Genomic DNA, 18202 nt, shown 5'->3' on the forward strand with positions numbered 1-18202 from the left:
AAACTCCAGAGATGTTCCTGAGACAGGAAGTCTAGTCCTGCCCAGAATGTAATAAGGGTTAACGGAGAGGCAGTTTCTGTAAGCAACACCAGAATGTTTCCTTCCTGCCTTCCTTACAGGATTAGGCCAGTAATTTCTTCAAACAACCGGTTCTCCGAACTGCTTAGAACGTTAACTGTTTCTAGTGAATAGGTGTGAACTGGTAGAATCCCACCCCTGACCTACCCTATAAAATACATCTAAAGAACTAGATGGCCCCAACCATATTGTCATGCCCCTGGTGAAGACTGACTCTGAGGAAGAGGAGGAACAGCTAACAGGGTAGTGGAAGTGTGGCTCCAGAGGTGGTGGAGGAGGCTGGGGAAGGGCAGAGGCCGGCTGAGCATTCAGAGGACGTAAATCATTTATTTACGGTTTGGATTTTGTTACGTTTGTGTTACACTCTGGGTCATCACAAATATAGTCTTTCACAAAGCATTAAAGACCTGGCTGTTCTACTAGGCATTTAGGCAAGAAGTTTGACCAAGCTCTGTGGTTAATGTTGATTTATTGTTGATTGGAACTGCTGTTTGTGACCTCAGACAATTATGATTTGGATTGTATATCACCCAGAGTTACTTCCATGGGATGGATAACCATATAAATCATTTCAATAAATAAATAAAATAAAAATATTGACTTCTGATTAGAAAGATACATCATATTATTTGTTCAAAATACCATTATTCTGCAAAAATAGGAAGTTCATTTATATCAAATTAGATTATTAATATAACTCACAATTGATTAGGTACTAGGGAACACCTTTCAGGAGGTTTTACCTATAGTTTCCATCAGTGGTGGGATTCAAAAAATTTTACTATTGGTTCTGTGGCCGTGGCTTGGTGAGCATGGCAGGGGGAAGGATTCTGTGAAATCTTCATTCCCACCCCACTCGAGGGGAAGAATATTGTAAAATCCCCATTGTCTCTCCACCCCACTAACCTGCTTTCCAGCTCTGTTCTCCTGTGCAGGGCAACAAAGATCCAGTTGGGACTCGGGAGGCAGAGAATAGATGGGGACGGGGCCAGTCAGAGGTGGTATTCCAAACTACTCAAAATTTCCGCTACCGGTTCTCCGAACTACTCAAAATTTCCGCTACTGGTTCTCCAGAACTGGTCAAAACCTGCTGAATACCACCTCTGGTTTCCATAATCCTCCATTATTAGGAAGGCTTAGTCTACAATGCCAGGCAGCCTTTGTCCAGATTTCAAATTAGATGGTATGACAGTTTCCATATTACATCAATGGTTTATAGTCCTCTCAAGATCAATGAAGGCTCCAAATTTTGTAGATTTTTTAAATGCTCTAAGTTTTCTGAAAATTTTTTAGTTGGGTTTATCTCTTTCTTTCTTTTTTAATAACTCAAATACAAGTTTGGTAACAGGTCCAATAATCAATAATGATATAGTAGGAAATGTCATATCCTAAACTGTAATTGAAGGCATCCAACTTTGATTCAACAATTTCATTCAACATTTGGAATGTTGAATGAAAATTCAACATTCAAATTTGGAAAGTATTATGTGCAGAAATTCAATTAAATGAGCTTCAAGTTTAATCTCCAAACTGAATTTTGGCACAGCTTTACAAAAAAAAATGAGATACTGACTGCATTGTTCATAACATCCATCAATTGACATCCATCAATATATAATTTTCTTTTTTTACAAAAAAAAGGCTAATAAAAAGTTTTATAGTGCCACTGAAACAGAATCTCAATATCCATTTTTTCATTGCTATTACTCAATGCCAACAGCTCCAGCCTAGCCTACCAGTAAGGTGACTTCCTGCATCTATCAGTTGAGGGCTCTTCTAATGCAAAAGTCTTTAGGGAAAAGACTTCTCTTTCCCTTTCCAGCAGCCTCTGTGATATTCTGCCTGCCCACTTGCTGTTTTACTCAATAATTTATCCTACTCCCATGATCATCGAGATATAAGGAGGGGCCTGATTTAACTTACTGCCTGCTTTGAGCCAATCAGGCAGTCAAGATGCAGTAAGGATGCAGGATGACAGTGTACATGGCTAGTGTGCAGCCTGCAAATGTGAAAGAGAAGCAGAGACGTGCAGATTAGAAAAGAAGAAACAGATGCAGAGGCAGTACATTGGCAAGCTGGAAGGTAAGGCTGAGGATGGTTGTCTCAAGGATTAAACAGAACAATGCAGTCAAGTGCATGAGAATCGTTTTAGCCAAAGAATGTTTTTTCTATTACGGGGCTTGAGGGGAGGGGGAGGGATAGGTGGGTGCCTCATGCATGCAGCTGACATGTAAATTTATACTGCCTTTGTGTCTTTGTCTGCCTACTTCTGTTCTAAATTGTGAGAAGATAAAGAAGCTGTTATGCCCACCACTGTTTTCACTGTGTTATATATTGCATGTTATCTATAAAATTAAAAATAAGAACAATGGACAATCAAACCCACCTTAAGGCTAATAGAATGAGCAACTAGAGTTTTTTTTAAGAAAATACAAATTATTAAAGTCCAACTATGCATTTTTTTTTTTTTACATTTGTTACCATTTCTACCCCCAAATTACAAAACAGGTCTTTCTTTGAAGTAAGACTGTATAAACTGAGGGATTTTGTAGACTAAATTAAGAAAAGGAAGAAACTGAGGAGGGCAGGAGACTTGGACTGACAGACGAAGCTGCAGGTCGGATTTTACAGCCTCGTTCCAACTGCATTTTTTCAGAAGTCAGTCTATTTGCTCTCAGTGGGGTTAGTAGCATAATCCTATGGATTATACTCTTTAGTGTTTTCAGCAGAGTTAGCCTCAAAGTGTGGTTCCTTTCTCCCTAGCAAGTGATCTGTGCTTAATTTTGCACCTTTATAGTAGAAATTAACCTGGTGAAACAAAACTAATACTAATAGAGATTATCTCCCATGATTTACACAAATTCTAGACAGGAACCCCACTGATGCAAAACGAAGTCTGTGTCATCTTCATGACCAACTAGGGCATTGCAAGAACCTAATCTTCTACTTGAATATGAGTAAAATTTAAACTTGTGAGAACCTGAAAGCTCCACAGATATCATACAAGAAGCACACAGAGTGAACAAAATGAATTAAACATTGTTGTAAATTTTTCTCTTTTTTTTCTTTTCTTGTTTTAATGTCAGGCAGTATATCTCTAAGGATGACTCCCTGGCATACTGTATATGCCTGACATTGTGGGAATTTGGAAGCATAGTCAGGGTGCAATGGACTCTGACATGATAAGTGCATAAGCTGTATGGGTGTGCTTCAAAACCCATGGAAAGTATGGGAGCATGTATAAAGTGGCGCTTTTTGAATCTTTAAAGAAACTTAAGTCTGTTCCCAAATGCAGTATTGCTACTTCAGAAACCGCTGTTGCTTTTGTCATAGTGCTCTGTATGTTCTGTTATATATGCTCTATTATGACTATTTTAAGGATTTGCAGCACCCTAGTAAATAGATCAGAACATGAGCAGAAGAAAAGAATAAAGGGGAATCATTTCACGACACTACAATTCAGGATTATCTAACAAATTCATGAACAAGAGGACTGTGAGTTAAAAGAAAGTATTAGTTGCTTAACAACTGGAATTCATTGTTGCATGATGTGGAAATAGCCATTTGTTTAGAAGGCTGTTAAAAAAAAAACTGTTGGTCTATTATCATAGCCTTAGGAAGGCCACATCTGGAATACTGCATCCAGTTTTGGTCACATTGTTACAAAAAAGGTGAAACTTTGGAAAAAGTGCAAAGAAGAGCAGCTAAGATGATTAAAGGCCTGGAGACTAAAACATATAAGAACAGATGCAGGATTTGGGTTTGTCTAGTCTAGTCTAGAGAAAAGAAAGACTGGAGGGACATGATAGCAGTATTCCATATTTGAGAAACTGCCACAAAGAGGAGGGAGTCAATTTATTTTCCAAAGCATCAGAGGGCAGGATAAGAAACAATGGATGGAAACTAATCAAGGAGAGAAACAACCTGGAATTAAGGAGAAACTTCCGAACAGTGTGAACAATTAACTAATGGAACAGCTTGCCTTCAGAAGTTATGAGAGCTTCATCACTGGAGGTTTTTAAGAAGAGATTGGACAGTCAGTTGTTTGAAATGATATAGGATCTCCTGCTTGAGCAGGGTCTTGGACTAGAAGATCTCTAAGGTCCCTTCCAGTTCTATTTTGATTAATATCCCAAAGGTGCTTTTTAAAAGAAAGCTGGACTTTCTTTCCTTTCCTTTCCTTGAAGATGCTTCTCATCCAAGAATCATTTTCACCAAAAAGGAAAACAAAGATAGTCCAGTTGCCTTTTGCAAAGTACCCTTGGGACAACCATGACCTGTATGACCTAGAATTTCTATAGACATTTTAGTCTATTAGTGATTAATCATGATAGCCAAAATAAAATGTCCCATGATCCTGTGTATTTTTGCATTAGAGAATGACAAATATTAGCCCAACTGAGATCAAACTACAACGTAGCTTTAACAAAAAATCCAATCACAATAGCTCAATATTTAAAATTGATAATATTAATATTTCATAAATATATGATACACATACAATTTTTGTTTCTGGTCCACAATTACAACACAAAGTCAAAAAGCTTTTTTGACACTTTGTAGGTCCCAGCATTTTTCTGTTTTTGCTATAATCTTCTCAGAGTTTAAGACTGATTCAAGACATTGAAGATTTTTTTTCAAATTTTACAATGCAACATTTCATTTAAAAAGGAAAAAGTATGCATTGTGGAGAAGTATGTGCAGAAATGTGTATAATGATATTTTATAATATGCACATTGCATTTTGTTCAGCAAAAACACTTGTATAAAGGTATGTTTATTAGAAAAACTGCAAAGAAAATGTATATATTATGAGACAAGTATGCACAGTTTGTGTAAACATAAAAAAAACTGAAACAGGTGTGAATATGGGTTGAACTGAAATTAAACATGGAAAAAATAGAAGTGGAATAAACCAAAACTGACAGATCCTGTTAGGTAGGAGGAATTAGCCAGGGAGCTGTCCATAATAAGCATTTCTGCAGTAGGATGCATAGTATCATCTAGAATATAATAGCTATTTAGCGGAGTGATTGTAATTTCATAAGTGTTCACACAGTTTATTTTAAATTGTTGTCTGCATTCCACCTGTATATGTTCTTTGTTTTGACAACTGCTCACTATTGTACAGGTATTTGTATTTGCATTACTCATTAGTAACCACACAGGTACTGATCACCAAATGTTTTTTCCCTGTATTTCTCAGCCTTGGAAAACTTTAAGATTATGTGGACTTCAACTTCCAGAATTCCCCAGGCAGCTGGGAGCTGAAGTCCATATATTTTAAAGTTACTAAGGTTAAGAAACACTGCTCTAGAGGGATTAAAAAGTTCCTTCCAAATTTTTATTTGGGACCAAGTAAGTAGCATCAAATTAAACTTAAGTAAATAATGCAAGTGAGTCAGATAGTAAGGAAAGCTGAAAGATTTTGTCACACTGTACTTGATTTTTCAAAATACATCTTGAAAACATCAAGGTTAATCAAAATCTTCCAAGTCCAGCCCAAGTTGAACCCAATATTAGCAACTCTAAGTTCAATCCAATATTTATTTTCTGTGATAAAATGTGGGTGTAATGTGTGTCAGATGGTCACTCACTCAGCATGTAAAGATAGATTCGCTTATGATCAGAATAAGTAGCATGGTTCCCAGAGTGAAAACTCAACTTTAATTCAAGTGAGTTCAATCTATCAAGCAACAGCAACAAACTTTCAGCTTGTTAGAGAAAGGTGAACACCAGCACACTTTCCAGAAATAATGTCAAAAATGCAACAGTTATATCAACACTATCAATACAATCTTTAGCTGCCTAAAGTTAATAATGGGGTAGACTCGGTAGAAGAGTGGAAGATTCAGTGAATCATCTCCATGTATAATCTCATTCCATGGTGTATGGAAGATGTCCTAGCAATTTACAAACTTTTCTGCCTCCCTTATATATTTCTGAGTGGCAAACTTGTGTATGTCTTAGTTGTTACATCTCTGTTATGCATTACCTAAAACTACCAGGAATCTCATAAAAATAGCATTCTATAAACCTTGTGTGTTCAGGAGAGAATTTAGCTTTCTACTCTTCTTCAAAATGTGTATTTATTATAAGCTCGGTTTCCTACTGCTCAAGTAAAAGTAATCAATCTGAAAGGAAAGACAAAACATCTTGATTTGGTATTATGTAGCTCAAGAATCATTCCTTCCTCTGTAATGAATAGGGGCCAGGACAACCTAGGCATTGTGCCTTGGCAAACAGAAATCAATGCTAAGTGCTTTGTGCAATCAGATTCAATAACATGGGGGAGAAAGTGTAAATGACTAACAGTGGGATTTATTTCTGGTAGTTGCTGTCTTATGTATCATGTAATCATTCTAAGTGGTAATTCAGCAGAACTTGTGTTTCAAAATAAACTTTCTCCAACTTGGCAACCTCCAGATACATTGGGACTATAACTTGTAGAATTCCCACAACCAATTGGCTGGGAAATTTATGAGTCACAGAATAGAAAAAGCTGTTCAAAATATTTATGTCAGCTCAAGTAATATAGAGCTTGTGGGATTTCACACAGGACATAAATTTCATTGAACATGGGAAAAAATACCATACAAACTTTGTACTAACTTACAATTTAGGATTTGTAGTGGATGGGTTTTGGATTTTCTAGTTAACCTAGGATTGAAGAATTCTGCATAACATGACTATAGGGTCAAGGGAAGTAATAGGAAGAAATATAACCAAGTTAGTATTGCAATGTATCTTTAATTGCTTCTTTCAATTTTTCTGTCATACCCCAAATCCCAATGAAGTGTTTTACTGTTGGTGGAAAATATGCAGATAGGATTAAAGGATATGGTATTGTAACATCTGCAGTCCAAGGGATGTTAAAGCAGGAGACAGAAACTAGAAAGCAATTCCCCCTACTCTCTTATAAGCGTTGGCATAATTTTACATCCTACTTGCAAAAATATAAAGAAAAGTTGTTTTGAGGCAACAAAAGTTGTTATCTGACCACTGTATGATGGAAAGAGAGGAACCTTAACTTTATCCAACAAGATTCTTATTTGTTCTTACATTGGTATCTCTGACTGCCTTGTGGATTTGAACAGGATAAAATAATTGGAAGGGCCTTGGAAGTCTTCTAGTCCAACCCAATGGTCAAGCAGGAGACCGTGGCCTATACCATTTTAGATAAATGGTTGTCCAGTCCTTTCTTAAAAGCTTCCATTGTTGGAGCACCCACAACTTCTGAAGACAAGCTGTTCCACTGGTTGATTGTTCTCACTGTCAGGAAATTTCTTTTTAATTCTAGATTGCTTCTCTCTTTGTTCAATTTCTATCCATTGCTTCTTGTCTTGCTTTCTGGGCTTTGGGCAGTAAGTTGACCCTCTCTCCTCTGTGATACCCCTCAAATATTGGAACACTGCTATCATATTTCTTCTGCTTTTCTCTTAGTTGGTTTGTTATTTTTAACAGATTATTTTTAAAGTCTTTAAATCTGTTGTTACTTATTGTTTCATCTATTATTTTATATTATATTCACATTCAAAAGATTATTGTTTAGAATATGCTAAATGGGGTAAAATAAACAACTCATAAGAAATAGAAAAACTACACAAACACTTAGATTGAAATCTGAAAAATATATGAATTAAAATAGGTTGGGTATTAATAAATTCTGCTGCAACCTTCCATATTCTCTCATACTTGAGAGTAAATCCAGTTGAGCATACTAGAGCTTATTTTTCCTGTGTAAACAAGAAGAGATTTGTGTATATTTGTAAAAACAATAATGTAAACATATTGCATATTTTTTTCACAGAATTTTTATGTGCCCCTATGTAAACATTTAAATAATATTGAAATGCTGCTTCTGCATCACTTCCATTAACCAGGAAGAGATTTGCATTAAAAAGGAACATCAAATAGGTTTAAGCAAGCAATTAGAGAAATAATTTCTCAGCTCTTGAATTCTACAATGATATCACCTGTAGAACAGTGATGCTATTTCAGGAATGAAATGAAATTATGTTTGTTCAAGGAATTAGTATGATGTATGTTCTTCTAATATGTACTTCAGTTTCCACTTTTCACCATCCTTTGTCATCTTCATTTTACTGTTTAGATTAAAAACTTCTTGGAAAGAATTGTTATCTTCCTATATAAATCAGTATATGAGTAATAGTAGTACATAAAGGAGTAGGTAACAAATTATTTTTGCGATACCAATTAATGTGATTTCTCTGATGTCATTATTTTAAATATGGTTAAACTATGTATTTTAATGTCCAATAATTTTTGAATTTCTGCTTTGCTTTCTTCATTCAGGAATGCTTGCAGAGCATAAAAATACTTAAAATGGCGGGTGCAATTCCACAATTAAAGCCACACCCCTTTTTAATATGCATTCACTACCCATAAAAGGGGGTGAGACTTCCACTGCACACAATTTCACCTACCAACTTAATGCTTTTTATTCCCTTGAGGAAACCTCCTCTGCTCATCTCTTGCATTTTAGGGCATTTTCTCCTCAAAAACATGCTTCTTCCATCATTTTTATTTTTGTACCATACAAAATCTGTTAAAAAAGAGAAAACTTAAATAATTATACAGAATTATACATAACACAGAATAATACATAATTCTTTGGTTATGCTAGGAATGTTAGAATGTTAGAACTTCACAAATCAGGAATGTCTCCAAAAATAATTTTGACCAATTAGATCAATTATATTAAATCATGGTTCATTTTTTTTATAGTTGACAGAAGTGAACACTATTTGTAGAAGTCATGGTCACAACATTCATGTAACATTGATGTAAGGATTATGTCCTTGTTAGAGAGTCAAAACATGATGCTGTTCTTCTACATATCAGTCTCACTATGAACAATGAGTTGAATCGAATGAAAATAGGCTGTTATATTATCACTAAAATTGCATTGCTACTTTCTCTTGGAAAATTTATCAAAGATAAACTGATAAAGAATTCAGCAGCAATTGTAGCTTGGTCATGAGATAAGAAATTTATTACTGGCTGGCTGCATCCATTATTTACCTCTTCCCTGGCATAAGCATTATGAGTAAAACAGGCACGTTGCCAATGGTCCCTAGGAAACAATATTATTACCAACCTACTTGTGTTCATGAAATCCAAGGTCATTATCCCTATTAATTGCTGTACTGAAGCTTTAACTAAATGTTGCTCTAGGCTGCAGTGACATCAAATCTGTAGTTACAAGTAGTATACAAAGCTGTACTAATTATGGTGTCTACTTAGGAATTAGGAATTATGTAATTGCTTGTAAACTATGCAGCTTAGCTACTCTACACATGCTCAAGCTCACAAAAACTTAATGCCTTTCAAGAAAAAGTGGAAAAGGTGCTGCTGAATTTTTATTTTATTTCTGATCACCATATACTAACATGGTTCTTCTCCTACAACCTATAGTACCTCTGTTTGCCAGTGTTTTTCAGCCTGGGCAGTTTTGAATGTATGGACCAACTCCCAGAATTCCTTAGCAGGCATGCTAGCTGGGGAACTCTGGGAACTGCTCTATGCTTTCTCAAGCCAGCTCAATCAATGTTATAGGAAATCTAAGTACTATATTGAATGTGAATGGTTCCAAACTTCAGAGAGATTATTTTTGCATTCAGCATTGTTTCCTTCTCCCCCTGTAACCATTTGGGGCCATATTTAAAGCCCAAGAGTATGATGTCATTATATATGCTAAAGCAATGACAAAAATAGTGCTATCAGGCAAGCATGTGGGCATAATTCAGTCAAGGAAGGTAGGTGGGAAGATTACTTTCACTTAAGGAAGAGAAAGGAAAGAATATTGTTTGAAGTTACAGATTGGGATATGTTATAATTTTGAATATTATCAACTCTAGATGCATTCCACTTCCTTGAAATATACATATTGAGTATGTAAATGATGAGGTAATATAGTTTTCTCCCTAATGTACTACCTACTGCATTTATTGAATGGAGCTGTTTCAGTTTTTATAGTTAATATACAAGAGTAATGACTGTAACAGTTATTTCACAGTAGTGAAATTCACAATTTTACCATCCTCTCATGGTTTCTGTCTGTGGTTACATGGTTCAGTGTTTATGAAAGTACCTCCAGCAAGGGTGTCTGTAACTTTTACTCACATAAGATCTGGTTTTTTATCTACCTTAAGGGATACATAAATTGCCAAGTCAAGGGAACAGCACCATTCATTCATCAACAACAGTTAATGCCTTCATATCCCACTCTTATATATTCACCCATAATTTTGTTTCCCTCCCTCCCAGTGATTCTTAACAGATCACCCAGAGAATCAACAGCTCTTTCCCCCCAATCTACAAATAATCAGTTTGCAAATTTCTTGTGTCTCATTGTGGGAAAATAACCATTTTAAACATTAGTGAGAGAAGGAAGTCAGATAGAAACCTACTTTCCTAACTCACAGAGGACAAGGGGCAGTAGAATAGAAAAAGTCAGGGACTTCTTTCCAATTCCTTCCTTGCCTACTTTGAGACTGTTACTTCAGGATCCGACCTTCTGATTTTGTTGTCTACCACACAGGCAGAAGCTGCAGACCCTTGTATTTTGCCTCTCCTCTTGTGAGATTGTAGGTGAATACAGTAAGGCTGATTTCATCTAAATAAATTGGTTTCCCCCTGCAATGTACCTCTTAGGGCAGGGGTGTCAAACTGATGGCTTGTGGCACACTTGTTTCCTGGCCATGCCCACATCTGGTTTAGCGAAGGGCAAAAAAGTTGTGATACATCACATGACAACATGAATTTGATACCCCTGTCTTAGGGTATCTTAGCTCAGGATTTCTAGATATCTGCTGAAGTCTACTGATTTCCCAATGATATTAGCAGCTGGAGGTCAGCAATCTGTTCCCCACTTATTCAGCCAACCAGCTGATCAGGTTAGAGATAGAAAACTGGCAGAGTACATTTACTCACCTTGTTTATTGCTGAAGCTTCTGCCTCTTTTAACTCTTCTATCACTAAATCATTATGTTTATATAGCTTAAGGATTAATTCTGTAACAAAGAATACAAAGCTGCATAAAAATACAGCTCCATTCTGATCTATTTTGCCATTTTTCACCTATCTGAAGAAAAAGCAATGACTCTGTAGTCATGCTGCTTTCTATCCTGGCCTTAATTCTCCAACCATCATTGGAGGGTCTCTAAGGGATATTTTTCCATTCTCTCTCTTTTGCAAATTTAAGAGAAAAAAAACTCAATGAGCAAATACAAACAGTTTTACTATCTGTGGTAATAACAGAAAAAAAATGTACATCTTGTAATAGCCGGTGGTTGGCAAATAATTTTAGACGGCCCCCAATGGGTACTTCCTCATAGTTCCTATTTGGGGCGGCGGAAAGCCCTCTTTCCCACTCCGTAGAACTGCCTCTTGGCTTGTGCTCCCCATCTATTTCTGTCCCCAAAGTCGGATCTGTCCAACCGCTGCCCTTGTCTGTATACTGATGTCCTCTGATATCTTGAATAATAGCCCAGGACTGAGGACTGCTCCAATTGAACCAGTAGAACAGGGGTCCCCAAACCTGGCAACTTTAAGACTTGTGGACTTCAACTCCCAGAACTGTTGACTGCCACAGCAAGTTCCTACAGTTTTCTTGGCAAGATTTCAGAAGTGGTTTGGTATTACTTGCCTGGAAAGATTGAGAGAATGATTAGCCCAAGGTCACCCAGCTGGTCTTGTGCCTAAGGCAGGATTGGAACTCATGGTTTCCTGGTTTCTAGCCCTGTGTCTTAACCATAACAAACCAGCTCTCTTAGACACCTTATCCTGACTGTATTTATTGGAATCATCCATTTACAAGGAACCCACATATGAGGTGCCTCCCACTTCATTCTATAAATGCAGTAGGGATGATGCTGGTAATTTGGGCTGCATATGCTACCATATGCATTATCAATAAATGCTAAATAGTTGTCTGTCTTCTATTTTGATTAGTTGCTGTACTTAGCTGTACTGCCCACTATTACATGAAATAATAACAATCCAACTCATGAACCAGTGAAAAGTCAGTATGTATTGATTTGGTATGGTCAGTTCTTTTATTTCAAGTATAGGAAATCTCATTGGGCTTTTTCTTCAGAGTTGATTCAATGATGGCATGTAGAGTAGCATGACATGTGAAAAATAACAGGTAAAAAAAGATGTGAAAGGGATGATGAAATATTCAATAAAAATAAAGCCCAAACTTTGTGAACCCTTCTTCCTTTTCTCTAGTTTTGTCTATCTCTACTACTTTGCTTCACAAAATATGAACAAATTTCAGATTTAGTAGCTGGTCTAAAGAGATCCGCTTTTGTATTTATCATATAGGTAGAACCAAAGTCCTTGCCAATCGTTAAACTCACAATGTTTTGGCCAGTTCAACTTTTCTATAAATACAATTTCATATTATGTAGTTATATAATTTGTTTTTGCATTTACATAGCTCAGTGCATGTCTAATCTATTGATTATATTATACAATAAACTTTTCTTCCTTGTCATACCATTTAATGACTTAGACAAAAAATAATAATTAGCCATTCAGTAATAAATTGTAGGAAGGAACAACCTGAAAAATATTGTCCATTGTGCAGCTGAATTTTTGCTTTCATCTACAATGGGATTGTAAATCCAAATAGAAAAAAGAAAGAAGTGGGTAGGGTCCAGGAGCACAGCAATATAACTTGAAAAACATTTAGTAAGATTAAAAAGGAAGAAAGCACCATAATCAAAAAGGTAAGAAAATATAGATCCTGCCAGCACATCTCTCTTTTTCATTTATGAGCTACCTGGATTGCCCTGTAGAATGCAACATTGTTATTACCATTGTCTCACGAATAGTCAGAGGTCTATCCAGGTCAGTGGTTCATTTAAGTCATAGACATAAACTTTTGCAGCTTTTCTTTGGACAATCACAAATCAAGCACCATTTTGCAGAAAGTAATTATTATTTTTTAAACTGGTCATCAATAATTCTGAAAATACCTAATCAGCTATCTCCCAAGTGTAAAATGTTTCTAAAAATAAGAAAGTTTTGATGAGCAGCATTACTCCTGTTTTGTCCTCGTCAACCCCTAGAAAAGTTTTCCCGTTATCTGTCAATCTCTCTTGGAGATTACAAAATCTTGGATTTCAGCCCTGAAGTCCAGCTCTAGCTAAATCTGGCAAGGTTGGGACTAAGAAGAAGCTTCTAAGAGAGTACCTGTAGTGATATAATCATTAACAAACTCAGCGGTTAAAGACACTAACTTGTATGCTGGAAAGCTGACAGCCCAAGTTTGAGACCCAAGCATAGTGTGATGGGTGAGCTCTCACCCTTGCCCCAGTTCCTACCCACCTGAAAGTTCAAAAGCATGCAGCAGATAAATAGGTATCAGTTTGGTGGGAAGGTAACAGCATTCCATGTACCTCTGTGTATATGTCATGGGGCCTCCGTCCTGGCCCCATGACCACAGAAATGTCTTCAGACAATGCTGGCTCCCTTGGCTAAGAAATGGAGATGAGCACCACCTCCTAGAATTGGACACAACTGGACAAGAGAAACCTTTACCTTTAACCAAAGCAAGGTGAACCATATCAGGGCCAGTAGGAAGTATTGACGGCTGAGAAACTGTGTTTCATTCTGTACCTAGCGTTTGCCTTAGAAGATTCGGAATACAGTGGTGATAGTGGCAAGAAGAAAAATAGTTTTTTGAAGGAAAAAGGATAGAATCTTGCAAAGAAGATATATCTTTGAGAATAAGAGAGGTCAGGTGTAGAGAAGAAAACAATGCATGGCATGGCACATCATGTTCTCTTTAGTTAGAAGAGTCCATTTTGATTGTGATATGAATGTAAATGGAACAAGGGCAGGTAAAAGGAAGAAAAAATATTGTTGACTTGATCTGTCACTGAGCTTCAACCTATGGCTGTGGATTTTCTTACACAAGAAGTTCTTTATACCTATCAATTTTCCAAGAAGAAGATAACAAATGTGAAAAACAGATCCACTTGCCAGGAATCTTTAGGAGATGGGAATTGGGTTGAAGATCTTAGTTATCTTTTTAGTCTGATATGTATAAATGCATGTGCATTAGTAATGCAGCATTAAGAAAGTCAGTGGATGACATTGTCCCGAAAATAAGACCTGGTGCCTTTTTATGGCAAAAAAAATAAAATAAGACAGAGCCTTTTTTTCAGGAAAACATGGTATACTCAAACATATTTTGTTGAAGTTCTATTATATTCAATTTTTTATATTCTCCCTGTAAATGGAAAACTACTATAGCATAAAAGAAGCTAGAGAAGATCTTTGGGTTATCTTCCCATCCCTTGGGGGGGGAAAACATTACTTGTTGAATAAAGCAGTGAAGTCTACTCTCTCTTCATCTAGATTCTACCATACTGTTCTGCTGCATAAGTAGACTAGGCCATATAACACAAGACAAAAACATAGTTTATTATAGACAAACTTTGAAGTTTGTAAAGTGGGTGAATAGAAGCTAAACGTTCTAATTTTAAACACTCTTATCCAGAATTTGCATTACTGGAAAGGGAAAGATAATGTTAACTTGTGCATCCATTTTAATTTTGTAATTGAGACATGTCTGGAAGACTGGGTGAGTTAGTGGAGGGACATAGTGGAAGACAAGATTTGAGATTTCAGTGTGGCAAAAAAAACCAAACAGATTTCTATGTACAACTCAAAACATTAAATAATTTCTCCAAGGATTTGCTATGAAATATTGCCTGACTTAACCCCAGCAATGTTAATAATTCAGCCAATAATGAAATTGTATTTGTACTCCCTTGAGGCTCCTTTCTATTTTATGCATTAAAATTCCTTTATTGCTTCAAAATAAAAGCCCCTTAGAGATTAGAAATTGTGGCCTATTTTGTTGTTGTTTGCTTTTCATTTTGCTTTCTGAGAATTTCAGTTTAGAAAATTGATTCACAGGAGACTAAAGGAGTGGGCAGTAGGGGGAGAACCCTGATGATTTGTAAAAATATTTGTAGCAGTAATAACAGTAATAATTCTCCATTTATGATCAAACAATCTGAGGACAGGGAAGAAGAAAAGAGTATGGTAGTTTTTTAAAAATGGTAAGCAAGCAGTGAATATAATAGAGGAGAATATAAACAACAGCTGTTTTGGGACTCTACTTGGAAAACATATAGTGATAGAATGATATTTATCTGGAATAATTCAAATTCCAAATAAATATCTATCCACTGTTGATGATAGGTTGCATGTTCAGCCTATAAAACAGAATTCTGTCTTGCCACTGCAGGAATAGAAAATGTAAATAAGCAAAACTATGATCCATTTATAATAAAAGTTAATGTATAAAGGAGTCAATTGCTCTGTATTAGCGTTTTCCCAAAAATCTTCTAATCTTTTGTCCTCAAAAGCTGGTCTGACCAAAATTTTTAATTACCTCAAAGTATCTGGCATTCTGTCACATCATTGCCTGAATTCTGGTTGTCTTGCAGTAGGCAACACTTTACAAAAGATACAGGGAAAAAATCCCTCTGTTAGGAACTAAAACAGATTTCAAATCCACTCTTATGAATAAGATCACTAGGGAAGAATGGACACTATTTCTAATGTACTTTTCATTATGAAATTGTTTTTATCACTTCTTGAATACCTGAGGCATGTTGGATAGCTCCAAGAGAGAAAATATTGTTCTCGCTTACTTGTCCACTGCCATAAAGACAGCAGTATATTGATTGTGTGCTGGGGAATGGTTGTTTATTAGAAATAGATTTGTAATGTAACACATGGACTGTTTGCTCATGGGAAAGCAGTACTGTAGGAGTTTAGTCAGAGGGTGTAACTGAGTGAGTGAAGTTGAGACAAGGCCTTTCCCATCATTGCTGCCTCCAGACAGGTTGGATTAGCAATTGTTTATGGGAATTGAGATTCAGAACATCTGGAAGGAATTAGATGGGGAAATATGAATAAAGAATAGAGTTGCTGGTTGTGGACAGTGTATACATTTAACAACAGGAAAAAAATAGAATACAGACTTAATTGATTGAGAGTTGTTATGTAAGATGTTGCCTAATACAATAAGTGAACCAGATCTCTCACTCTTTCAAAAAGCAGTGTAAATCAGAGAATGCTGTTTCCTCTGGTTGGAGAAAAAAAGATTTTAGTGATGAAGATCTCACTCAGGAAAAAAACGTCTTTTTTCATGTGTGACGAACTGGCAGTCTTGTAATGGAACTAGCTCCATGGAGAATTCTACCCAATGTTCATTATTATTATGTTTGTTACTATAACATTAAAAGCTACATTATTTGAACATACCTTTTGATTGGTTTTAAAGATGGATTCTTCTGAAGGTGGCAAACACTGCTTCAATCTCAATTACTAATGCTGTAATCTGGATAAAATGCATCATTGGGATGGGAGAGAGGGTGAAAGGGACAGACAGAAAGAGAGATACAATGAGAAAAAACAAACAATAATTAAGTAAATAAAATAGTGCGCCTTACTTTCTGTAAAAGCCCTCTCCAGAGCATCCTCTTTTTCAAAAATTTAAAAATTTTAAAAATTTAAAAGAGGGCAATCCTACTTTAACATGCCTCTAGAATAATAGAGATGATAGATAGATAGATAGATAGATAGATAGATAGATAGATAGATAGATAGATAGATAGATAGATAGAGATAGATAGATAGATAGATAGATAGATAGATAGATAGATAGATAGATAGATAGATAGATAGATAATCAAACAATCTTCCAAGCAGGACCATATAACATGGCCTTGGGTAACAAGGCCAAGACTAAAATAAGGTGAATCTAGAAAGAAGATTATTATAGGAGAAAAACTGAAAGTCTGTAGAGATGCTCAATTATCCAAGTCATGATTATCCCAAAGGTGCTTTTTAAGGAGGCAAGTGTACTTTCTCATTTTTCCTTTGAAGACATTTTGCTTCTCATCTAAGAGTTTCTTCATCTTTGATTAGATGGTGTGGAATGGAATGATTTATATTCCTTGCAGATAGCTGGTCATTTGCATCTTTTTAGAGCATTGATGAAGCACTTGGAGGTTTATCTGTGTCCTCAGAGTCACCTGAGTAGTGCTAATGGTTCTTGTAGTCTGCATTTTTTTCTGGAAATACATTCATATTCCCATACCATTCGAAGGGTGTTCATCCCAAATTGAATAGCTAAAAATCTGTAGAGATTCTCAATCATCCAGGTCATAGTTGTCCCAAAGATGCTTTTTCAGGAAGCAACTGGACTTTTTGTTTTGTTTTTTCTTTAAAGACTCACTTTTTATCCAAGAAGCTTCTTCAGCTCTGACTGGATGGTGGGGAATGGAAGGGTTTATATTCTCTTATTACATACATCTTTACCTTTTGTTTCAGTGCTTCTCAACCTTAGCAACTTTAAGATGCATTGACTTCAACTACCAGAATTCCCCAGCCAGCATGAAGTCCATGTATCTTAAAGTTCTTAAGAGTGTACTTCAAAGGATAATCTCTCCCAATAAAGGAAGACCTTGTCCTATTGTGCCAACCATGATTCCATATGAACTTTTGCTTTAAGGCTGTTGTTGTTCAGTCACTACATTGCTGTCTGTCTCATGGACCATGGCATGCCAGGAGTTTTCCAAATTCATGTTCGTTGTATCGATGAAATTATCTAACCGTCTCATCCTCTGCTGTCATATTCTACTTTTGCCTTCCATCTTTCCCAACATCAGGGTCTTTTCCAATGAGTCCTCTCTTCTCATTAGGTAGCCAAAGTATTTAAGCTTCAGTGTCAGTATTTGTCCTTCCAAGCAACAGTCAAGATTGGTTTCCTTTAGAATCAACTGATTTGATTTAAGACTAGATCTCAGCAAATACTGATTACGTTGTATACCATCCAACACAAAAGTTAGAAATCAGAAATAAAAACAACATGTTTGTTTTCAGATTTTTTAAAAAAAAATGTACATATTTGTTTTTCTACATTAGATTGCATCCATATCTTCTATTTTCTTCTATATTTTTGGGATAAGAATGCCTTCAGCATGTTCCATCTTAAAAATTGAATTTTTATTTAAGAAATGCAAAGGCAAAAGGGAGTGACAAACAATGCATCATTTTAGGCAGGCTT

At 36.0% G+C, this 18202-nt stretch overlaps 1 protein-coding gene across 1 annotated transcript in view; it reads left to right on the forward strand.

Moving 5' to 3' along the window:
- The first annotated feature begins 2019 nt into the window (after window positions 1-2019).
- The window catches only part of SYN3 (synapsin III), a 200136-nt gene continuing 183953 nt past the window's right edge, over window positions 2020-18202 (forward strand). The window contains exon 1 of the mRNA XM_026694961.2: window positions 2020-2160. The gene's annotated coding sequence lies outside the window, so the exon portion shown is untranslated. The remainder of the gene's footprint in view (window positions 2161-18202) is intronic.

The sequence above is a fragment of the Notechis scutatus genome, chromosome 6 (genome assembly GCF_049901735.1).
Source record: "Notechis scutatus isolate UNSWTSFEM ecotype Mainland chromosome 6, rNotScu1.2, whole genome shotgun sequence".
NCBI lineage: Eukaryota > Metazoa > Chordata > Lepidosauria > Squamata > Elapidae > Notechis > Notechis scutatus.